Source organism: Salvia hispanica, chromosome 5 (assembly GCF_029641045.1).
Source record: "Salvia hispanica isolate PSC_SH4W2 chromosome 5, Shi_PSC_v1, whole genome shotgun sequence".
Classification (NCBI taxonomy): domain Eukaryota; kingdom Viridiplantae; phylum Streptophyta; class Magnoliopsida; order Lamiales; family Lamiaceae; genus Salvia; species Salvia hispanica.
In genome coordinates, this window is record NC_142696.1 from 9952179 (window position 1) to 9969274 (window position 17096).

General features: G+C 52.0%; 17 non-coding genes and 16 pseudogenes across 17 annotated transcripts; all 33 read left to right on the forward strand.

Annotated features, from left to right (window-relative positions):
* Positions 1-163: 163 nt before the first annotated feature.
* On the forward strand, positions 164-282 carry LOC148925184 (5S ribosomal RNA; annotated as a pseudogene).
* Positions 283-677: 395 nt separating this feature from the next.
* Positions 678-796, forward strand: LOC148925185 (5S ribosomal RNA; annotated as a pseudogene).
* A 394-nt stretch (positions 797-1190) lies between these two features.
* On the forward strand, positions 1191-1309 carry LOC148925186 (5S ribosomal RNA). The gene has a single exon (XR_016132025.1). It is a non-coding gene; the product is annotated as a 5S ribosomal RNA (ribosomal RNA).
* Positions 1310-1704: 395 nt separating this feature from the next.
* On the forward strand, positions 1705-1823 carry LOC148925187 (5S ribosomal RNA; annotated as a pseudogene).
* Positions 1824-2218: 395 nt separating this feature from the next.
* On the forward strand, positions 2219-2337 carry LOC148925188 (5S ribosomal RNA). Its single transcript, XR_016131785.1, has one exon. It is a non-coding gene; the product is annotated as a 5S ribosomal RNA (ribosomal RNA).
* Positions 2338-2730: 393 nt separating this feature from the next.
* LOC148925189 (5S ribosomal RNA) lies at positions 2731-2849 on the forward strand (annotated as a pseudogene).
* Positions 2850-3244: 395 nt separating this feature from the next.
* LOC148925190 (5S ribosomal RNA) lies at positions 3245-3363 on the forward strand. Its single transcript, XR_016132036.1, has one exon. It is a non-coding gene; the product is annotated as a 5S ribosomal RNA (ribosomal RNA).
* A 395-nt stretch (positions 3364-3758) lies between these two features.
* On the forward strand, positions 3759-3877 carry LOC148925191 (5S ribosomal RNA; annotated as a pseudogene).
* A 395-nt stretch (positions 3878-4272) lies between these two features.
* LOC148925192 (5S ribosomal RNA) lies at positions 4273-4391 on the forward strand (annotated as a pseudogene).
* Positions 4392-4786: 395 nt separating this feature from the next.
* On the forward strand, positions 4787-4905 carry LOC148925193 (5S ribosomal RNA). Its single transcript, XR_016131289.1, has one exon. It is a non-coding gene; the product is annotated as a 5S ribosomal RNA (ribosomal RNA).
* A 394-nt stretch (positions 4906-5299) lies between these two features.
* Positions 5300-5418, forward strand: LOC148925194 (5S ribosomal RNA). The gene has a single exon (XR_016131024.1). It is a non-coding gene; the product is annotated as a 5S ribosomal RNA (ribosomal RNA).
* A 394-nt stretch (positions 5419-5812) lies between these two features.
* On the forward strand, positions 5813-5931 carry LOC148925195 (5S ribosomal RNA; annotated as a pseudogene).
* Positions 5932-6326: 395 nt separating this feature from the next.
* Positions 6327-6445, forward strand: LOC148925196 (5S ribosomal RNA). Its single transcript, XR_016131514.1, has one exon. It is a non-coding gene; the product is annotated as a 5S ribosomal RNA (ribosomal RNA).
* A 395-nt stretch (positions 6446-6840) lies between these two features.
* On the forward strand, positions 6841-6959 carry LOC148925197 (5S ribosomal RNA; annotated as a pseudogene).
* Positions 6960-7354: 395 nt separating this feature from the next.
* On the forward strand, positions 7355-7473 carry LOC148925198 (5S ribosomal RNA; annotated as a pseudogene).
* A 394-nt stretch (positions 7474-7867) lies between these two features.
* LOC148925199 (5S ribosomal RNA) lies at positions 7868-7986 on the forward strand. Its single transcript, XR_016131753.1, has one exon. It is a non-coding gene; the product is annotated as a 5S ribosomal RNA (ribosomal RNA).
* A 394-nt stretch (positions 7987-8380) lies between these two features.
* On the forward strand, positions 8381-8499 carry LOC148925200 (5S ribosomal RNA). The gene has a single exon (XR_016131146.1). It is a non-coding gene; the product is annotated as a 5S ribosomal RNA (ribosomal RNA).
* A 395-nt stretch (positions 8500-8894) lies between these two features.
* On the forward strand, positions 8895-9013 carry LOC148925201 (5S ribosomal RNA; annotated as a pseudogene).
* A 394-nt stretch (positions 9014-9407) lies between these two features.
* On the forward strand, positions 9408-9526 carry LOC148925202 (5S ribosomal RNA). Its single transcript, XR_016132016.1, has one exon. It is a non-coding gene; the product is annotated as a 5S ribosomal RNA (ribosomal RNA).
* A 394-nt stretch (positions 9527-9920) lies between these two features.
* Positions 9921-10039, forward strand: LOC148925203 (5S ribosomal RNA; annotated as a pseudogene).
* Positions 10040-10433: 394 nt separating this feature from the next.
* On the forward strand, positions 10434-10552 carry LOC148925204 (5S ribosomal RNA). Its single transcript, XR_016131854.1, has one exon. It is a non-coding gene; the product is annotated as a 5S ribosomal RNA (ribosomal RNA).
* A 394-nt stretch (positions 10553-10946) lies between these two features.
* Positions 10947-11065, forward strand: LOC148925205 (5S ribosomal RNA). Its single transcript, XR_016131328.1, has one exon. It is a non-coding gene; the product is annotated as a 5S ribosomal RNA (ribosomal RNA).
* Positions 11066-11459: 394 nt separating this feature from the next.
* LOC148925206 (5S ribosomal RNA) lies at positions 11460-11578 on the forward strand. The gene has a single exon (XR_016132037.1). It is a non-coding gene; the product is annotated as a 5S ribosomal RNA (ribosomal RNA).
* Positions 11579-11973: 395 nt separating this feature from the next.
* LOC148925207 (5S ribosomal RNA) lies at positions 11974-12092 on the forward strand (annotated as a pseudogene).
* Positions 12093-12487: 395 nt separating this feature from the next.
* LOC148925208 (5S ribosomal RNA) lies at positions 12488-12606 on the forward strand. Its single transcript, XR_016131171.1, has one exon. It is a non-coding gene; the product is annotated as a 5S ribosomal RNA (ribosomal RNA).
* A 394-nt stretch (positions 12607-13000) lies between these two features.
* LOC148925209 (5S ribosomal RNA) lies at positions 13001-13119 on the forward strand. Its single transcript, XR_016131184.1, has one exon. It is a non-coding gene; the product is annotated as a 5S ribosomal RNA (ribosomal RNA).
* Positions 13120-13513: 394 nt separating this feature from the next.
* LOC148925210 (5S ribosomal RNA) lies at positions 13514-13632 on the forward strand. Its single transcript, XR_016131786.1, has one exon. It is a non-coding gene; the product is annotated as a 5S ribosomal RNA (ribosomal RNA).
* A 395-nt stretch (positions 13633-14027) lies between these two features.
* LOC148925211 (5S ribosomal RNA) lies at positions 14028-14146 on the forward strand. The gene has a single exon (XR_016132047.1). It is a non-coding gene; the product is annotated as a 5S ribosomal RNA (ribosomal RNA).
* Positions 14147-14540: 394 nt separating this feature from the next.
* On the forward strand, positions 14541-14659 carry LOC148925212 (5S ribosomal RNA; annotated as a pseudogene).
* Positions 14660-15054: 395 nt separating this feature from the next.
* On the forward strand, positions 15055-15173 carry LOC148925213 (5S ribosomal RNA; annotated as a pseudogene).
* Positions 15174-15567: 394 nt separating this feature from the next.
* Positions 15568-15686, forward strand: LOC148925214 (5S ribosomal RNA). The gene has a single exon (XR_016131025.1). It is a non-coding gene; the product is annotated as a 5S ribosomal RNA (ribosomal RNA).
* A 394-nt stretch (positions 15687-16080) lies between these two features.
* On the forward strand, positions 16081-16199 carry LOC148925215 (5S ribosomal RNA; annotated as a pseudogene).
* A 395-nt stretch (positions 16200-16594) lies between these two features.
* Positions 16595-16713, forward strand: LOC148925216 (5S ribosomal RNA; annotated as a pseudogene).
* Positions 16714-17096: the final 383 nt, after the last annotated feature.

Sequence of the window (17096 nt, forward strand, 5' to 3'; positions counted from 1 at the left end):
ACACGTAGCTCAGAACGTGGGGCTCGGCGAGAGCTTCGCGGTGATATGCTGTGGGTCCCGTAACTCCTTCCGGATCAAAAGTTATGCCTGTGTGAAGGGTGGGGGATCAGAACCTGCGCATGGGAGCGTACGCTATGAAAGAATAAAGTGCGAGGCTATTGATGGGTGCGATCATACCAGCACTAATGCACCGAATCCCATCAAAACTCCGAAGTTATGCGTGCTTGGGCGAGAGTACTACTAGGATGGGTGACCCCCTGGGAAGTCCTTGTGTTGCATCCCTTTTTTTGCGAGTGCGTTCATTTTTTTTTTCCGTTCAGTTGGTCTTGATGTGGTCCGACACTCGATTAGCTGTTGTCGAGCACGAGGACAAAAAGTACGACAAACTCCACGAGCCGGTGACGAGCGGGTCCCACAATCTTAAACGTGCCGAAAAAACAGTAGCTGCGAACTAAAAGTGTTCGAAATGGCTCGAAACGGCCACTTTTTGCTTCCCGGAGTAGCCACAGGCTGTACCCGTAGCTCAGAACGTGGGGCTCGACGAGAGCTTCGCGGTGATATGCTGTGGGTCCCGTAACTCCTTCCCGATCAAAAGTTATACCCGTCTGGAGGGTGGGGGATCAGAACCTGCGCACGGGAGCGTACGCTATGAAAGAATAAAGTGCGAGGCTATTGATGGGTGCGATCATACCAGCACTAATGCACCGGATCCTATCAGAACTCCGAAGTTATGCGTGCTTGGGCGAGAGTACTACTAAGATGGGTGACCCCCTGGGAAGTCCTTGTGTTGCATCCCTTTTTTTGCGAGTGCGTTCATTTTTTTTTCCGTTCAGTTGGTCTTGATGTGGTCCGACACTCGATTAGCTGTTGTCGAGTACGAGGACAAAAAGTACGACAATCTCCACGAGCCGGTGACGAGCGGGTCCCACAATCTTAAACGTGCCGAAAAAACAGTAGCTGCGAACTAAAAGTGTTTGAAATGGCTCGGAACGGCCTCTTTTTGCTTCCCGGAGTAGCCACGGGCTGTACACGTAGCTCAGAACGTGGGGCTCGGCGAGAGCTTCGCGGTGATATGCTGTGGGTCCCGTAACTCCTTCCGGATCAAAAGTTATGCCTGTGTGAAGGGTGGGGGATCAGAACCTGCGCACGGGAGCGTACGCTATGAAAGAATAAAGTGCGGGGTTATTGATGGGTGCGATCATACCAGCACTAATGCACCGGATCCCATCAGAACTCCGAAGTTAAGCGTGCTTGGGCGAGAGTAGTACTAGGATGGGTGACCCCCTGGGAAGTCCTCGTGTTGCACCCCTTTTTTTGCGAGTGCGTTCATTTTTTTTTTTCCGTTCAGTTGGTCTTGATGTGGTCCGACACTCGATTAGCTGTTGTCGAGTACGAGGACAAAAAGTACGACAAACTCCACGAGCCGGTGACGAGCGGGTCCCACAATCTTAAACGTGCCGAAAAACAGTAGCTACGAACTAAAAGTGTTCGAAATGGCTCGAAACGGCCTCTTTTTGCTTCCCGGAGTAGCCACGGGCTGTACACGTAGCTCAGAACGTGGGGCTCGGCGAGAGCTTCGCGGTGATATGCTGTGGGTCCCGTAACTCCTTCCGGATCAAAAGTTATGCCTGTGTGAAGGGTGGGGGATCAGAACCTGCGCATGGGAGCGTACGCTATGAAAGAATAAAGTGCGAGGCTATTGATGGGTGCGATCATACCAGCACTAATGCACCGAATCCCATCAAAACTCCGAAGTTATGCGTGCTTGGGCGAGAGTACTACTAGGATGGGTGACCCCCTGGGAAGTCCTTGTGTTGCATCCCTTTTTTTGCGAGTGCGTTCATTTTTTTTTTCCGTTCAGTTGGTCTTGATGTGGTCCGACACTCGATTAGCTGTTGTCGAGCACGAGGACAAAAAGTACAACAAACTCCACGAGCCGGTGACGAGCGGGTCCCACAATCTTAAACGTGCCGAAAAAACAGTAGCTGCGAACTAAAAGTGTTCGAAATGGCTCGAAACGGCCACTTTTTGCTTCCCGGAGTAGCCACAGGCTGTACCCGTAGCTCAGAACGTGGGGCTCGACGAGAGCTTCGCGGTGATATGCTGTGGGTCCCGTAACTCCTTCCCGATCAAAAGTTATACCCGTCTGGAGGGTGGGGGATCAGAACCTGCGCACGGGAGCGTACGCTATGAAAGAATAAAGTGCGAGGCTATTGATGGGTGCGATCATACCAGCACTAATGCACCGGATCCCATCAGAACTCCGAAGTTATGCGTGCTTGGGCGAGAGTACTACTAAGATGGGTGACCCCCTGGGAAGTCCTTGTGTTGCATCCCTTTTTTTGCGAGTGCGTTCATTTTTTTTTCCGTTCAGTTGGTCTTGATGTGGTCCGACACTCGATTAGCTGTTGTCGAGTACGAGGACAAAAAGTACGACAATCTCCACGAGCCGGTGACGAGCGGGTCCCACAATCTTAAACGTGCCGAAAAACAGTAGCTACGAACTAAAAGTGTTCGAAATGGCTCGAAACGGCCTCTTTTTGCTTCCCGGAGTAGCCAAGGGCTGTACACGTAGCTCAGAACGTGGGGCTCGGCGAGAGCTTCGCGGTGATATGCTGTGGGTCCCGTAACTCCTTCCGGATCAAAAGTTATGCCTGTGTGAAGGGTGGGGGATCAGAACCTGCGCACGGGAGCGTACACTATGAAAGAATAAAGTGCGAGGCTATTGATGGGTGCGATCATACCAGCACTAATGCACCGAATCCCATCAAAACTCCGAAGTTATGCGTGCTTGGGCGAGAGTACTACTAGGATGGGTGACCCCCTGGGAAGTCCTTGTGTTGCATCCCTTTTTTTGCGAGTGCGTTCATTTTTTTTTTCCGTTCAGTTGGTCTTGATGTGGTCCGACACTCGATTAGCTGTTGTCGAGCACGAGGACAAAAAGTACGACAAACTCCACGAGCCGGTGACGAGCGGGTCCCACAATCTTAAACGTGCCGAAAAAACAGTAGCTGCGAACTAAAAGTGTTCGAAATGGCTCGAAACGGCCACTTTTTGCTTCCCGGAGTAGCCACAGGCTGTACCCGTAGCTCAGAACGTGGGGCTCGACGAGAGCTTCGCGGTGATATGCTGTGGGTCCCGTAACTCCTTCCCGATCAAAAGTTATACCCGTCTGGAGGGTGGGGGATCAGAACCTGCGCACGGGAGCGTACGCTATGAAAGAATAAAGTGCGGGGCTATTGATGGGTGCGATCATACCAGCACTAATGCACCGGATCCCATCAGAACTCCGAAGTTAAGCGTGCTTGGGCGAGAGTAGTACTAGGATGGGTGACCCCCTGGGAAGTCCTCGTGTTGCACCCCTTTTTTTGCGAGTGCGTTCATTTTTTTTTTTCCGTTCAGTTGGTCTTGATGTGGTCCGACACTCGATTAGCTGTTGTCGAGTACGAGGACAAAAAGTACGACAAACTCCACGAGCCGGTGACGAGCGGGTCCCACAATCTTAAACGTGCCGAAAAACAGTAGCTACGAACTAAAAGTGTTCGAAATGGCTCGAAACGGCCTCTTTTTGCTTCCCGGAGTAGCCACGGGCTGTACACGTAGCTCAGAACGTGGGGCTCGGCGAGAGCTTCGCGGTGATATGCTGTGGGTCCCGTAACTCCTTCCGGATCAAAAGTTATGCCTGTGTGAAGGGTGGGGGATCAGAACCTGCGCACGGGAGCGTACGCTATGAAAGAATAAAGTGCGAGGCTATTGATGGGTGCGATCATACCAGCACTAATGCACTGAATCCCATCAGAACTCTGAAGTTATGCGTGCTTGGGCGAGAGTAGTACTAGGATGGGTGACCCCCTGGGAAGTCCTCGTGTTGCACCCCTTTCTTTGCGAGTGCGTTCATTTTTTTTTTCCGTTCAGTTGGTCTTGATGTGGTCCGACACTCGATTAGCTGTTGTCGAGCACGAGGACAAAAAGTACGACAAACTCCACGAGCCGGTGACGAGCGGGTCCCACAATCTTAAACGTGCCGAAAAAACAGTAGCTGCGAACTAAAAGTGTTCGAAATGGCTCGGAACGGCCTCTTTTTGCTTCCCGGAGTAGCCACGGGCTGTACACGTAGCTCAGAACGTGGGGCTCGGCGAGAGCTTCGCGGTGATATGCTGTGGGTCCCGTAACTCCTTCCGGATCAAAAGTTATGCCTGTGTGAAGGGTGGGGGATCAGAACCTGCGCACGGGAGCGTACGCTATGAAAGAATAAAGTGCGAGGCTATTGATGGGTGCGATCATACCAGCACTAATGCACTGAATCCCATCAGAACTCCGAAGTTATGCGTGCTTGGGCGAGAGTACTACTAGGATGGGTGACCCCCTAGGAAGTCCTTGTGTTGCATCCCTTTTTTTGCGAGTGCGTTCATTTTTTTTTTCCGTTCAGTTGGTCTTGATGTGGTCCGACACTCGATTAGCTGTTGTCGAGCACGAGGACAAAAAGTACGACAAACTCCACGAGCCGGTGACGAGCGGGTCCCACAATCTTAAACGTGCCGAAAAAACAGTAGCTGCGAACTAAAAGTGTTCGAAATGGCTCGGAACGGCCTCTTTTTGCTTCCCGGAGTAGCCACGGGCTGTACACGTAGCTCAGAACGTGGGGCTCGGCGAGAGCTTCGCGGTGATATGCTGTGGGTCCCGTAACTCCTTCCGGATCAAAAGTTATGCCTGTGTGAAGGGTGGGGGATCAGAACCTGCGCACGGGAGCGTACGCTATGACAGAATAAAGTGCGAGGCTATTGATGGGTGCGATCATACCAGCACTAATGCACCGGATCCCATCAGAACTCCGAGGTTAAGCGTGCTTGGGCGAGAGTAGTTCTAAGATGGGTGACCCCCTGGGAAGTCCTCGTGTTGCACCCCTTTTTTTGCGAGTGCGTTCATTTTTTTTATCCGTTCAGTTGGTCTTGATGTGGTCCGACACTCGATTAGCTGTTGTCGAGTACGAGGACAAAAAGTACGACAATCTCCTCGAGCCGGTGACGAGCGGGTCCCACAATCTTAAACGTGCCGGAAAGCAGTAGCTGCGAACTAAAAGTGTTCGAAATGGCTCGAAACGGCCTCTGTTTGCTTCCCGGAGTAGCCACGGGCTGTACACTTAGCTCAGAACGTGGGGCTCGGCGAGAGCTTCGCGGTGATATGCTGTGGGTCCCGTAACTCCTTCAGGATCAAAAGTTATGCCTGTGTGAAGGGTGGGGGATCAGAACCTGCGCACGGGAGCGTACGCTATGACAGAATAAAGTGCGAGGCTATTGATAGGTGCGATCATACCAGCACTAATGCACTGGATCCCATCAGAACTCCGAAGTTAAGCGTGCTTGGGCGAGAGTAGTACTAGGATGGGTGACCCCCTGGGAAGTCCTCGTGTTGCACCCCTTTCTTTGCGAGTGCGTTCATTTTTTTTTTCCGTTCAGTTGGTCTTGATGTGGTCCGACACTCGATTAGCTGTTGTCGAGTACGAGGACAAAAAGTACGACAAACTCCACGAGCCGGTGACGAGCGGGTCCCACAATCTTAAACGTGCCGAAAAACAGTAGCTACGAACTAAAAGTGTTCGAAATGGCTCGAAACGGCCTCTTTTTGCTTCCCGGAGTAGCCACGGGCTGTACACGTAGCTCAGAACGTGGGGCTCGGCGAGAGCTTCGCGGTGATATGCTGTGGGTCCCGTAACTCCTTCCGGATCAAAAGTTATGCCTGTGTGAAGGGTGGGAGATCAGAACCTGCGCACGGGAGCGTACGCTATGAAAGAATAAAGTGCGAGGCTATTGATGGGTGCGATCATACCAGCACTAATGCACTGAATCCCATCAGAACTCTAAAGTTATGCGTGCTTGGGCGAGAGTACTACTAGGATGTGTGACCCCCTGGGAAGTCCTTGTGTTGCATCCCTTTTTTTGCGAGTGCGTTCATTTTTTTTTTCCGTTCAGTTGGTCTTGATGTGGTCCGACACTCGATTAGCTGTTGTCGAGCACGAGGACAAAAAGTACGACAAACTCCACGAGCCGGTGACGAGCGGGTCCCACAATCTTAAACGTGCCGAAAAAACAGTAGCTGCGAACTAAAAGTGTTTGAAATGGCTCGGAACGGCCTCTTTTTGCTTCCCGGAGTAGCCACGGGCTGTACACGTAGCTCAGAACGTGGGGCTCGGCGAGAGCTTCGCGGTGATATGCTGTGGGTCCCGTAACTCCTTCCGGATCAAAAGTTATGCCTGTGTGAAGGGTGGGGGATCAGAACCTGCGCACGGTAGCGTACGCTATGACAGAATAAAGTGCGAGGCTATTGATGGATGCGATCATACCAGCACTAATGCACCGGATCCCATCAGAACTCCGAGGTTAAGCGTGCTTGGGCGAGAGTAGTTCTAGGATGGGTGACCCCCTGGGAAGTCCTCGTGTTGCACCCCTTTTTTTGCGAGTGCGTTCATTTTTTTTTTTCCGTTCAGTTGGTCTTGATGTGGTCCGACACTCGATTAGCTGTTGTCGAGTACGAGGACAAAAAGTACGACAATCTCCACGAGCCGGTGACGAGCGGGTCCCACAATCTTAAACGTGCCGAAAAACAGTAGCTACGAACTAAAAGTGTTCGAAATGGCTCGAAACGGCCTCTTTTTGCTTCCCGGAGTAGCCACGGGCTGTACACGTAGCTCAGAACGTGGGGCTCGGCGAGAGCTTCGCGGTGATATGCTGTGGGTCCCGTAACTCCTTCCGGATCAAAAGTTATGCCTGTGTGAAGGGTGGGGGATCAGAACCTGCGCACGGGAGCGTACGCTATGAAAGAATAAAGTGCGAGGCTATTGATGGGTGCGATCATACCAGCACTAATGCACTGAATCCCATCAGAACTCCGAAGTTATGCGTGCTTGGGCGAGAGTACTACTAGGATGGGTGACCCCCTAGGAAGTCCTTGTGTTGCATCCCTTTTTTTGCGAGTGCGTTCATTTTTTTTTTCCGTTCAGTTGGTCTTGATGTGGTCCGACACTCGATTAGCTGTTGTCGAGCACGAGGACAAAAAGTACGACAAACTCCACGAGCCGGTGACGAGCGGGTCCCACAATCTTAAACGTGCCGAAAAAACAGTAGCTGCGAACTAAAAGTGTTTGAAATGGCTCGGAACGGCCTCTTTTTGCTTCCCGGAGTAGCCACGGGCTGTACACGTAGCTCAGAACGTGGGGCTCGGCGAGAGCTTCGCGGTGATATGCTGTGGGTCCCGTAACTCCTTCCGGATCAAAAGTTATGCCTGTGTGAAGGGTGGGGGATCAGAACCTGCGCACGGGAGCGTACGCTATGAAAGAATAAAGTGCGAGGCTATTGATGGGTGCGATCATACCAGCACTAATGCACTGAATCCCATCAGAACTCCGAAGTTATGCGTGCTTGGGCGAGAGTACTACTAGGATGGGTGACCCCCTAGGAAGTCCTTGTGTTGCATCCCTTTTTTTGCGAGTGCGTTCATTTTTTTTTTCCGTTCAGTTGGTCTTGATGTGGTCCGACACTCGATTAGCTGTTGTCGAGTACGAGGACAAAAAGTACGACAATCTCCCCGAGCCGGTGACGAGCGGGTCCCACAATCTTAAACGTGCCGGAAAGCAGTAGCTGCGAACTAAAAGTGTTCGAAATGGCTCGAAACGGCCTCTGTTTGCTTCCCGGAGTAGCCACGGGCTGTACACTTAGCTCAGAACGTGGGGCTCGGCGAGAGCTTCGCGGTGATATGCTGTGGGTCCCGTAACTCCTTCAGGATCAAAAGTTATGCCTGTGTGAAGGGTGGGGGATCAGAACCTGCGCACGGGAGCGTACGCTATGAAAGAATAAAGTGCGAGGCTATTGATGGGTGCGATCATACCAGCACTAATGCACCGGATCCCATCAGAACTCCGAAGTTATGCGTGCTTGGGCGAGAGTACTACTAGGATGGGTGACCCCCTGGGAAGTCCTTGTGTTGCATCCCTTTTTTTGCGAGTGCGTTCATTTTTTTTTTCCGTTCAGTTGGTCTTGATGTGGTCCGACACTCGATTAGCTGTTGTCGAGTACGAGGACAAAAAGTACGACAATCTCCACGAGCCGGTGACGAGCGGGTCCCACAATCTTAAACGTGCCGAAAAACAGTAGCTGCGAACTAAAAGTGTTCGAAATGGCTCGAAACGGCCTCTTTTTGCTTCCCGGAGTAGCCACAGGCTGTACCCGTAGCTCAGAACGTGGGGCTCGACGAGAGTTTCGCGGTGATATGCTGTGGGTCCCGTAACTCCTTCCCGATCAAAAGTTATACCCGTCTGGAGGGTGGGGGATCAGAACCTACGCATGGGAGCGTACGCTATGAAAGAATAAAGTGCGGGGCTATTGATGGGTGCGATCATACCAGCACTAATGCACCAGATCCCATCAGAACTTCGAAGTTAAGCGTGCTTGGGCGAGAGTAGTACTAGGATGGGTGACCCCCTGGGAAGTCCTCGTGTTGCACCCCTTTTTTTGCGAGTGCGTTCATTTTTTTTTTTCCGTTCAGTTGGTCTTGATGTGGTCCGACACTCGATTAGCTGTTGTCGAGTACGAGGACAAAAAGTACAACAATCTCCACGAGCCGGTGACGAGCGGGTCCCACAATCTTAAACGTGCCGAAAAACAGTAGCTGCGAACTAAAAGTGTTCGAAAAGGCTCGAAACGGCCACTTTTTGCTTCCCGGAGTAGCCACAGGCTGTACCCGTAGCTCAGAACGTGGGGCTCGACGAGAGCTTCGCGGTGATATGCTGTGGGTCCCGTAACTCCTTCCGGATCAAAAGTTATGCCTGTGTGAAGGGTGGGGGATCAGAACCTGCGCACGGGAGCGTACCCTATGAAAGAATAAAGTGCGAGGCTATTGATGGGTGCGATCATACCAGCACTAATGCACCGAATCCCATCAGAACTCCGAAGTTATGCGTGCTTGGGCGAGAGTACTACTAGGATGGGTGACCCCCTGGGAAGTCCTTGTGTTGCATCCCTTTTTTTGCGAGTGCGTTCATTTTTTTTTTCCGTTCAGTTGGTCTTGATGTGGTCCGACACTCGATTAGCTGTTGTCGAGTACGAGGACAAAAAGTACGACAAACTCCACGAGCCGGTGACGAGCGGGTCCCACAATCTTAAACGTGCCGAAAAACAGTAGCTGCGAACTAAAAGTGTTCGAAAAGGCTCGAAACGGCCACTTTTTGCTTCCCGGAGTAGCCACAGGCTGTACCCGTAGCTCAGAACGTGGGGCTCGACGAGAGCTTCGCGGTGATATGCTGTGGGTCCCGTAACTCCTTCCGGATCAAAAGTTATGCCTGTGTGAAGGATGGAGGATCAGAACCTGCGCACGGGAGCGTACGCTATGACAGAATAAAGTGCGAGGCTATTGATGGGTGCGATCATACCAGCACTAATGCACCGGATCCCATCAGAACTCCGAAATTAAGCGTGCTTGGGCGAGAGTAGTACTAGGATGGGTGACCCCCTGGGAACTCCTCGTGTTGCACCCCTTTCTTTGCGAGTGCGTTCATTTTTTTTTTCCGTTCAGTTGGTCTTGATGTGGTCCGACACTCGATTAGCTGTTGTCGAGTACGAGGACAAAAAGTACGACAATCTCCCCGAGCCGGTGACGAGCGGGTCCCACAATCTTAAACGTGCCGGAAAACAGTAGCTGCGAAGTAAAAGTGTTCGAAATGGCTCGAAACGGCCTCTTTTTGCTTCCCGGAGTAGCCACGGGCTGTACACTTAGCTTAGAAAGTGGGGCTCGGCGAGAGCTTCGCGGTGATATGCTGTGGGTCCCGTAACTCCTTCAGGATCAAAAGTTATGCCTGTGTGAAGGGTGGGGGATCAGAACCTGCGCACGGGAGCGTACGCTATGAAAGAATAAAGTGCGAGGCTATTGATCGGTGCGATCATACCAGCACTAATGCACCGGATCCCATCAGAACTCCGAATTTAAGCGTGCTTGGGCGAGAGTACTACTAGGATGGGTGACCCCCTGGGAAGTCCTTGTGTTGCATCCCTTTTTTTGCGAGTGCGTTCATTTTTTTTTTCCGTTCAGTTGGTCTTGATGTGGTCCGACACTCGATTAGCTGTTGTCGAGTACGAGGACAAAAAGTACGACAATCTCCACGAGCCGGTGACGAGCGGGTCCCACAATCTTAAACGTGCCGAAAAACAGTAGCTGCGAACTAAAAGTGTTCGAAATGGCTCGAAACGGCCTCTTTTTGCTTCCCGGAGTAGCCACAGGCTGTACCCGTAGCTCAGAACGTGGGGCTCGACGAGAGTTTCGCGGTGATATGCTGTGGGTCCCGTAACTCCTTCCCGATCAAAAGTTATACCCGTCTGGAGGGTGGGGGATCAGAACCTGCGCATGGGAGCGTACGCTATGAAAGAATAAAGTGCGGGGCTATTGATGGGTGCGATCATACCAGCACTAATGCACCAGATCCCATCAGAACTCCGAAGTTAAGCGTGCTTGGGCGAGAGTAGTACTAGGATGGGTGACCCCCTGGGAACTCCTCGTGTTGCACCCCTTTCTTTGCGAGTGCGTTCATTTTTTTTTTCCGTTCAGTTGGTCTTGATGTGGTCCGACACTCGATTAGCTGTTGTCGAGTACGAGGACAAAAAGTACGACAATCTCCCCGAGCCGGTGACGAGCGGGTCCCACAATCTTAAACGTGCCGGAAAACAGTAGCTGCGAACTAAAAGTGTTCGAAATGGCTCGAAACGGCCTCTTTTTGCTTCCCGGAGTAGCCACAGGCTGTACCCGTAGCTCAGAACGTGGGGCTCGACGAGAGTTTCGCGGTGATATGCTGTGGGTCCCGTAACTCCTTCCCGATCAAAAGTTATACCCGTCTGGAGGGTGGGGGATCAGAACCTGCGCATGGGAGCGTACGCTATGAAAGAATAAAGTGCGGGGCTATTGATGGGTGCGATCATACCAGCACTAATGCACCAGATCCCATCAGAACTCCGAAGTTAAGCGTGCTTGGGCGAGAGTAGTACTAGGATGGGTGACCCCCTGGGAAGTCCTCATGTTGCACCCCTTTTTTTGCGAGTGCGTTCATTTTTTTTTTCCGTTCAGTTGGTCTTGATGTGGTCCGACACTCGATTAGCTGTTGTCGAGTACGAGGACAAAATGTACGACAATCTCCACGAGCCGGTGACGAGCGGGTCCCACAATCTTAAACGTGCCGAAAAACAGTTGCTGCGAACTAAAAGTGTTCGAAATGGCTCGAAACGGCCACTTTTTGCTTCCCGGAGTAGCCACAGGCTGTACCCGTAGCTCAGAACGTGGGGCTCGACGAGAGCTTCGCGGTGATATGCTGTGGGTCCCGTAACTCCTTCCGGATCAAAAGTTATGCCTGTGTGAAGGGTGGAGGATCAGAACCTGCGCACGGGAGCGTACGCTATGACAGAATAAAGTGCGAGGCTATTGATGGGTGCGATCATACCAGCACTAATGCACCGGATCCCATCAGAACTCCGAAATTAAGCGTGCTTGGGCGAGAGTAGTACTAGGATGGGTGACCCCCTGGGAAGTCCTCGTGTTGCACCCCTTTCTTTGCGAGTGCGTTCATTTTTTTTTTCCGTTCAGTTGGTCTTGATGTGGTCCGACACTCGATTAGCTGTTGTCGAGCACGAGGACAAAAAGTACGACAAACTCCACGAGCCGGTGACGAGCGGGTCCCACAATCTTAAACGTGCCGAAAAAACAGTAGCTGCGAACTAAAAGTGTTTGAAATGGCTCGGAACGGCCTCTTTTTGCTTCCCGGAGTAGCCACGGGCTGTACACGTAGCTCAGAACGTGGGGCTCGGCGAGAGCTTCGCGGTGATATGCTGTGGGTCCCGTAACTCCTTCCGGATCAAAAGTTATGCCTGTGTGAAGGGTGGGGGATCAGAACCTGCGCACGGGAGCGTACGCTATGAAAGAATAAAGTGCGAGGCTATTGATGGGTGCGATCATACCAGCACTAATGCACCGAATCCCATCAGAACTCCGAAGTTATGCGTGCTTGGGCGAGAGTACTACTAGGATGGGTGACCCCCTAGGAAGTCCTTGTGTTGCATCCCTTTTTTTGCGAGTGCGTTCATTTTTTTTTTCCGTTCAGTTGGTCTTGATGTGGTCCGACACTCGATTAGCTGTTGTCGAGCACGAGGACAAAAAGTACGACAAACTCCACGAGCCGGTGACGAGCGGGTCCCACAATCTTAAACGTGCCGAAAAAACAGTAGCTGCGAACTAAAAGTGTTCGAAATGGCTCGGAACGGCCTCTTTTTGCTTCCCGGAGTAGCCACGGGCTGTACACGTAGCTCAGAACGTGGGGCTCGGCGAGAGCTTCGCGGTGATATGCTGTGGGTCCCGTAACTCCTTCCGGATCAAAAGTTATGCCTGTGTGAAGGGTGGGGGATCAGAACCTGCGCACGGGAGCGTACGCTATGACAGAATAAAGTGCGAGGCTATTGATGGGTGCGATCATACCAGCACTAATGCACCGGATCCCATCAGAACTCCGAGGTTAAGCGTGCTTGGGCGAGAGTAGTTCTAGGATGGGTGACCCCCTGGGAAGTCCTCGTGTTGCACCCCTTTCTTTGCGAGTGCGTTCATTTTTTTTTTCCGTTCAGTTGGTCTTGATGTGGTCCGACACTCGATTAGCTGTTGTCGAGCACGAGGACAAAAAGTACGACAAACTCCACGAGCCGGTGACGAGCGGGTCCCACAATCTTAAACGTGCCGAAAAACAGTAGCTGCGAACTAAAAGTGTTCGAAATGGCTCGGAACGGCCTCTTTTTGCTTCCCGGAGTAGCCACGGGCTGTACACGTAGCTCGGAACGTGGGGCTCGGCGAGAGCTTCGCGGTGATATGCTGTGGGTCCCGTAACTCCTTCCGGATCAAAAGTTATGCCTGTGTGAAGGGTGGGGGATCAGAACCTGCGCACGGGAGCGTACGCTATGACAGAATAAAGTGCGAGGCTATTGATAGGTGCGATCATACCAGCACTAATGCACTGGATCCCATCAGAACTCCGAAGTTAAGCGTGCTTGGGCGAGAGTAGTACTAGGATGGGTGACCCCCTGGGAAGTCCTTGTGTTGCACCCCTTTCTTTGCGAGTGCGTTCATTTTTTTTTTCCGTTCAGTTGGTCTTGATGTGGTCCGACACTCGATTAGCTGTTGTCGAGTACGAGGACAAAAAGTACGACAAACTCCGCGAGCCGGTGACGAGCGGGTCCCACAATCTTAAACGTGCCGAAAAACAGTAGCTGCGAACTAAAAGTGTTCGAAATGGCTCGGAACGGCCTCTTTTTGCTTTCCGGAGTAGCCACGGGCTGTACACGTAGCTCAGAACGTGGGGCTCGGCGAGAGCTTCGCGGTGATATGCTGTGGGTCCCGTAACTCCTTCAGGATCAAAAGTTATGCCTGTGTGAAGGGTGGGGGATCAGAACCTGCGCACGGGAGCGTACGCTATGAAAGAATAAAGTGCGAGGCTATTGATGGGTGCGATCATACCAGCACTAATGCACCGGATCCCATCAGAACTCCGAAGTTATGCGTGCTTGGGCGAGAGTACTACTAAGATGGGTGACCCCCTGGGAAGTCCTTGTGTTGCATCCCTTTTTTTGCGAGTGCGTTCATTTTTTTTTCCGTTCAGTTGGTCTTGATGTGGTCCGACACTCGATTAGCTGTTGTCGAGTACGAGGACAAAAAGTACGACAATCTCCACGAGCCGGTGACGAGCGGGTCCCACAATCTTAAACGTGCCGAAAAAACAGTAGTTGCGAACTAAAAGTGTTCGAAATGGCTCGAAACGGCCACTTTTTGCTTCCCGGAGTAGCCACAGGCTGTACCCGTAGCTCAGAACGTGGGGCTCGACGAGAGCTTCGCGGTGATATGCTGTGGGTCCCGTAACTCCTTCCCGATCAAAAGTTATACCCATCTGGATGGGTGGGGGATCAGAACCTGCGCACGGGAGCGTACGCTATGAAAGAATAAAGTGCGGGGTTATTGATGGGTGCGATCATACCAGCACTAATGCACCGGATCCCATCAGAACTCCGAAGTTAAGCGTGCTTGGGCGAGAGTAGTACTAGGATGGGTGACCCCCTGGGAAGTCCTCGTGTTGCACCCCTTTTTTTGCGAGTGCGTTCATTTTTTTTTTCCGTTCAGTTGGTCTTGATGTGGTCCGACACTCGATTAGCTGTTGTCGAGTACGAGGACAAAAAGTACGACAAACTCCACGAGCCGGTGACGAGCGGGTCCCACAATCTTAAACGTGCCGAAAAACAGTAGCTACGAACTAAAAGTGTTCGAAATGGCTCGAAACGGCCTCTTTTTGCTTCCCGGAGTAGCCACGGGCTGTACACGTAGCTCAGAACGTGGGGCTCGGCGAGAGCTTCGCGGTGATATGCTGTGGGTCCCGTAACTCCTTCCGGATCAAAAGTTATGCCTGTGTGAAGGGTGGGGGATCAGAACCTGCGCATGGGAGCGTACGCTATGAAAGAATAAAGTGCGAGGCTATTGATGGGTGCGATCATACCAGCACTAATGCACCGAATCCCATCAAAACTCCGAAGTTATGCGTGCTTGGGCGAGAGTACTACTAGGATGGGTGACCCCCTGGGAAGTCCTTGTGTTGCATCCCTTTTTTTGCGAGTGCGTTCATTTTTTTTTTCCGTTCAGTTGGTCTTGATGTGGTCCGACACTCGATTAGCTGTTGTCGAGCACGAGGACAAAAAGTACGACAAACTCCACGAGCCGGTGACGAGCGGGTCCCACAATCTTAAACGTGCCGAAAAAACAGTAGCTGCGAACTAAAAGTGTTCGAAATGGCTCGAAACGGCCACTTTTTGCTTCCCGGAGTAGCCACAGGCTGTACCCGTAGCTCAGAACGTGGGGCTCGACGAGAGCTTCGCGGTGATATGCTGTGGGTCCCGTAACTCCTTCCCGATCAAAAGTTATACCCGTCTGGAGGGTTGGGGATCAGAACCTGCGCACGGGAGCGTAAGCTATGAAAGAATAAAGTGCGGGGCTATTGATGGGTGCGATCATACCAGCACTAATGCACCGGATCCCATCAGAACTCCGAAGTTATGCGTGCTTGGGCGAGAGTACTACAAGGATGGGTGACCCCCTGGGAAGTCCTTGTGTTGCATCCCTTTTTTTGCGAGTGCGTTCATTTTTTTTTTCCGTTCAGTTGGTCTTGATGTGGTCCGACGCTCGATTAGCTGTTGTCGAGTACGAGGACAAAAAGTACGACAAACTCCACGAGCCGGTGACGAGCGGGTCCCACAATCTTAAACGTGCCGAAAAACAGTAGCTGCGAACTAAAAGTGTTCGAAATGGCTCGGAACGGCCTCTTTTTGCTTCCCGGAGTAGCCACGGGCTGTACACGTAGCTCAGAACGTGGGGCTCGGCGAGAGCTTCGCGGTGATATGCTGTGGGTCCCGTAACTCCTTCCGGATCAAAAGTTATGCCTGTGTGAAGGGTGGGGGATCAGAACCTGCGCACGGGAGCGTACGCTATGACAGAATAAAGTGCGAGGCTATTGATAGGTGCGATCATACCAGCACTAATGCACTGGATCCCATCAGAACTCCGAAGTTAAGCGTGCTTGGGCGAGAGTAGTACTAGGATGGGTGACCCCCTGGGAAGTCCTCGTGTTGCACCCCTTTCTTTGCGAGTGCGTTCATTTTTTTTTCCCGTTCAGTTGGTCTTGATGTGGTCCGACACTCGATTAGCTGTTGTCGAGTACGAGGACAAAAAGTACGACAAACTCCGCGAGCCGGTGACGAGCGGGACCCACAATCTTAAACGTGCCGAAAAACAGTAGCTGCGAACTAAAAGTGTTCGAAATGGCTCGGAACGGCCTCTTTTTGCTTTCCGGAGTAGCCACGGGCTGTACACGTAGCTCAGAACGTGGGGCTCGGCGAGAGCTTCGCGGTGATATGCTGTGGGTCCCGTAACTCCTTCCGGATCAAAAGTTATGCCTGTGTGAAGGGTGGGGGATCAGAACCTGCGCATGGGAGCGTACGCTATGAAAGAATAAAGTGCGAGGCTATTGATGGGTGCGATCATACCAGCACTAATGCACCGAATCCCATCAAAACTCCGAAGTTATGCGTGCTTGGGCGAGAGTACTACTAGGATGGGTGACCCCCTGGGAAGTCCTTGTGTTGCATCCCTTTTTTTGCGAGTGCGTTCATTTTTTTTTTCCGTTCAGTTGGTCTTGATGTGGTCCGACACTCGATTAGCTGTTGTCGAGCACGAGGACAAAAAGTACGACAAACTCCACGAGCCGGTGACGAGCGGGTCCCACAATCTTAAACGTGCCGAAAAAACAGTAGCTGCGAACTAAAAGTGTTCGAAATGGCTCGAAACGGCCACTTTTTGCTTCCCGGAGTAGCCACAGGCTGTACCCGTAGCTCAGAACGTGGGGCTCGACGAGAGCTTCGCGGTGATATGCTGTGGGTCCCGTAACTCCTTCCCGATCAAAAGTTATACCCGTCTGGAGGGTGGGGGATCAGAACCTGCGCACGGGAGCGTAAGCTATGAAAGAATAAAGTGCGGGGCTATTGATGGGTGCGATCATACCAGCACTAATGCACCGGATCCCATCAGAACTCCGAAGTTATGCGTGCTTGGGCGAGAGTACTACAAGGATGGGTGACCCCCTGGGAAGTCCTTGTGTTGCATCCCTTTTTTTGCGAGTGCGTTCATTTTTTTTTTCCGTTCAGTTGGTCTTGATGTGGTCCGACGCTCGATTAGCTGTTGTCGAGTACGAGGACAAAAAGTACGACAAACTCCACGAGCCGGTGACGAGCGGGTCCCACAATCTTAAACGTGCCGAAAAACAGTAGCTGCGAACTAAAAGTGTTCGAAATGGCTCGGAACGGCCTCTTTTTGCTTCCCGGAGTAGCCACGGGCTGTACACGTAGCTCAGAACGTGGGGCTCGGCGAGAGCTTCGCGGTGATATGCTGTGGGTCCCGTAACTCCTTCCGGATCAAAAGTTATGCCTGTGTGAAGGGTGGGGGATCAGAACCTGCGCACGGGAGCGTACGCTATGACAGAATAAAGTGCG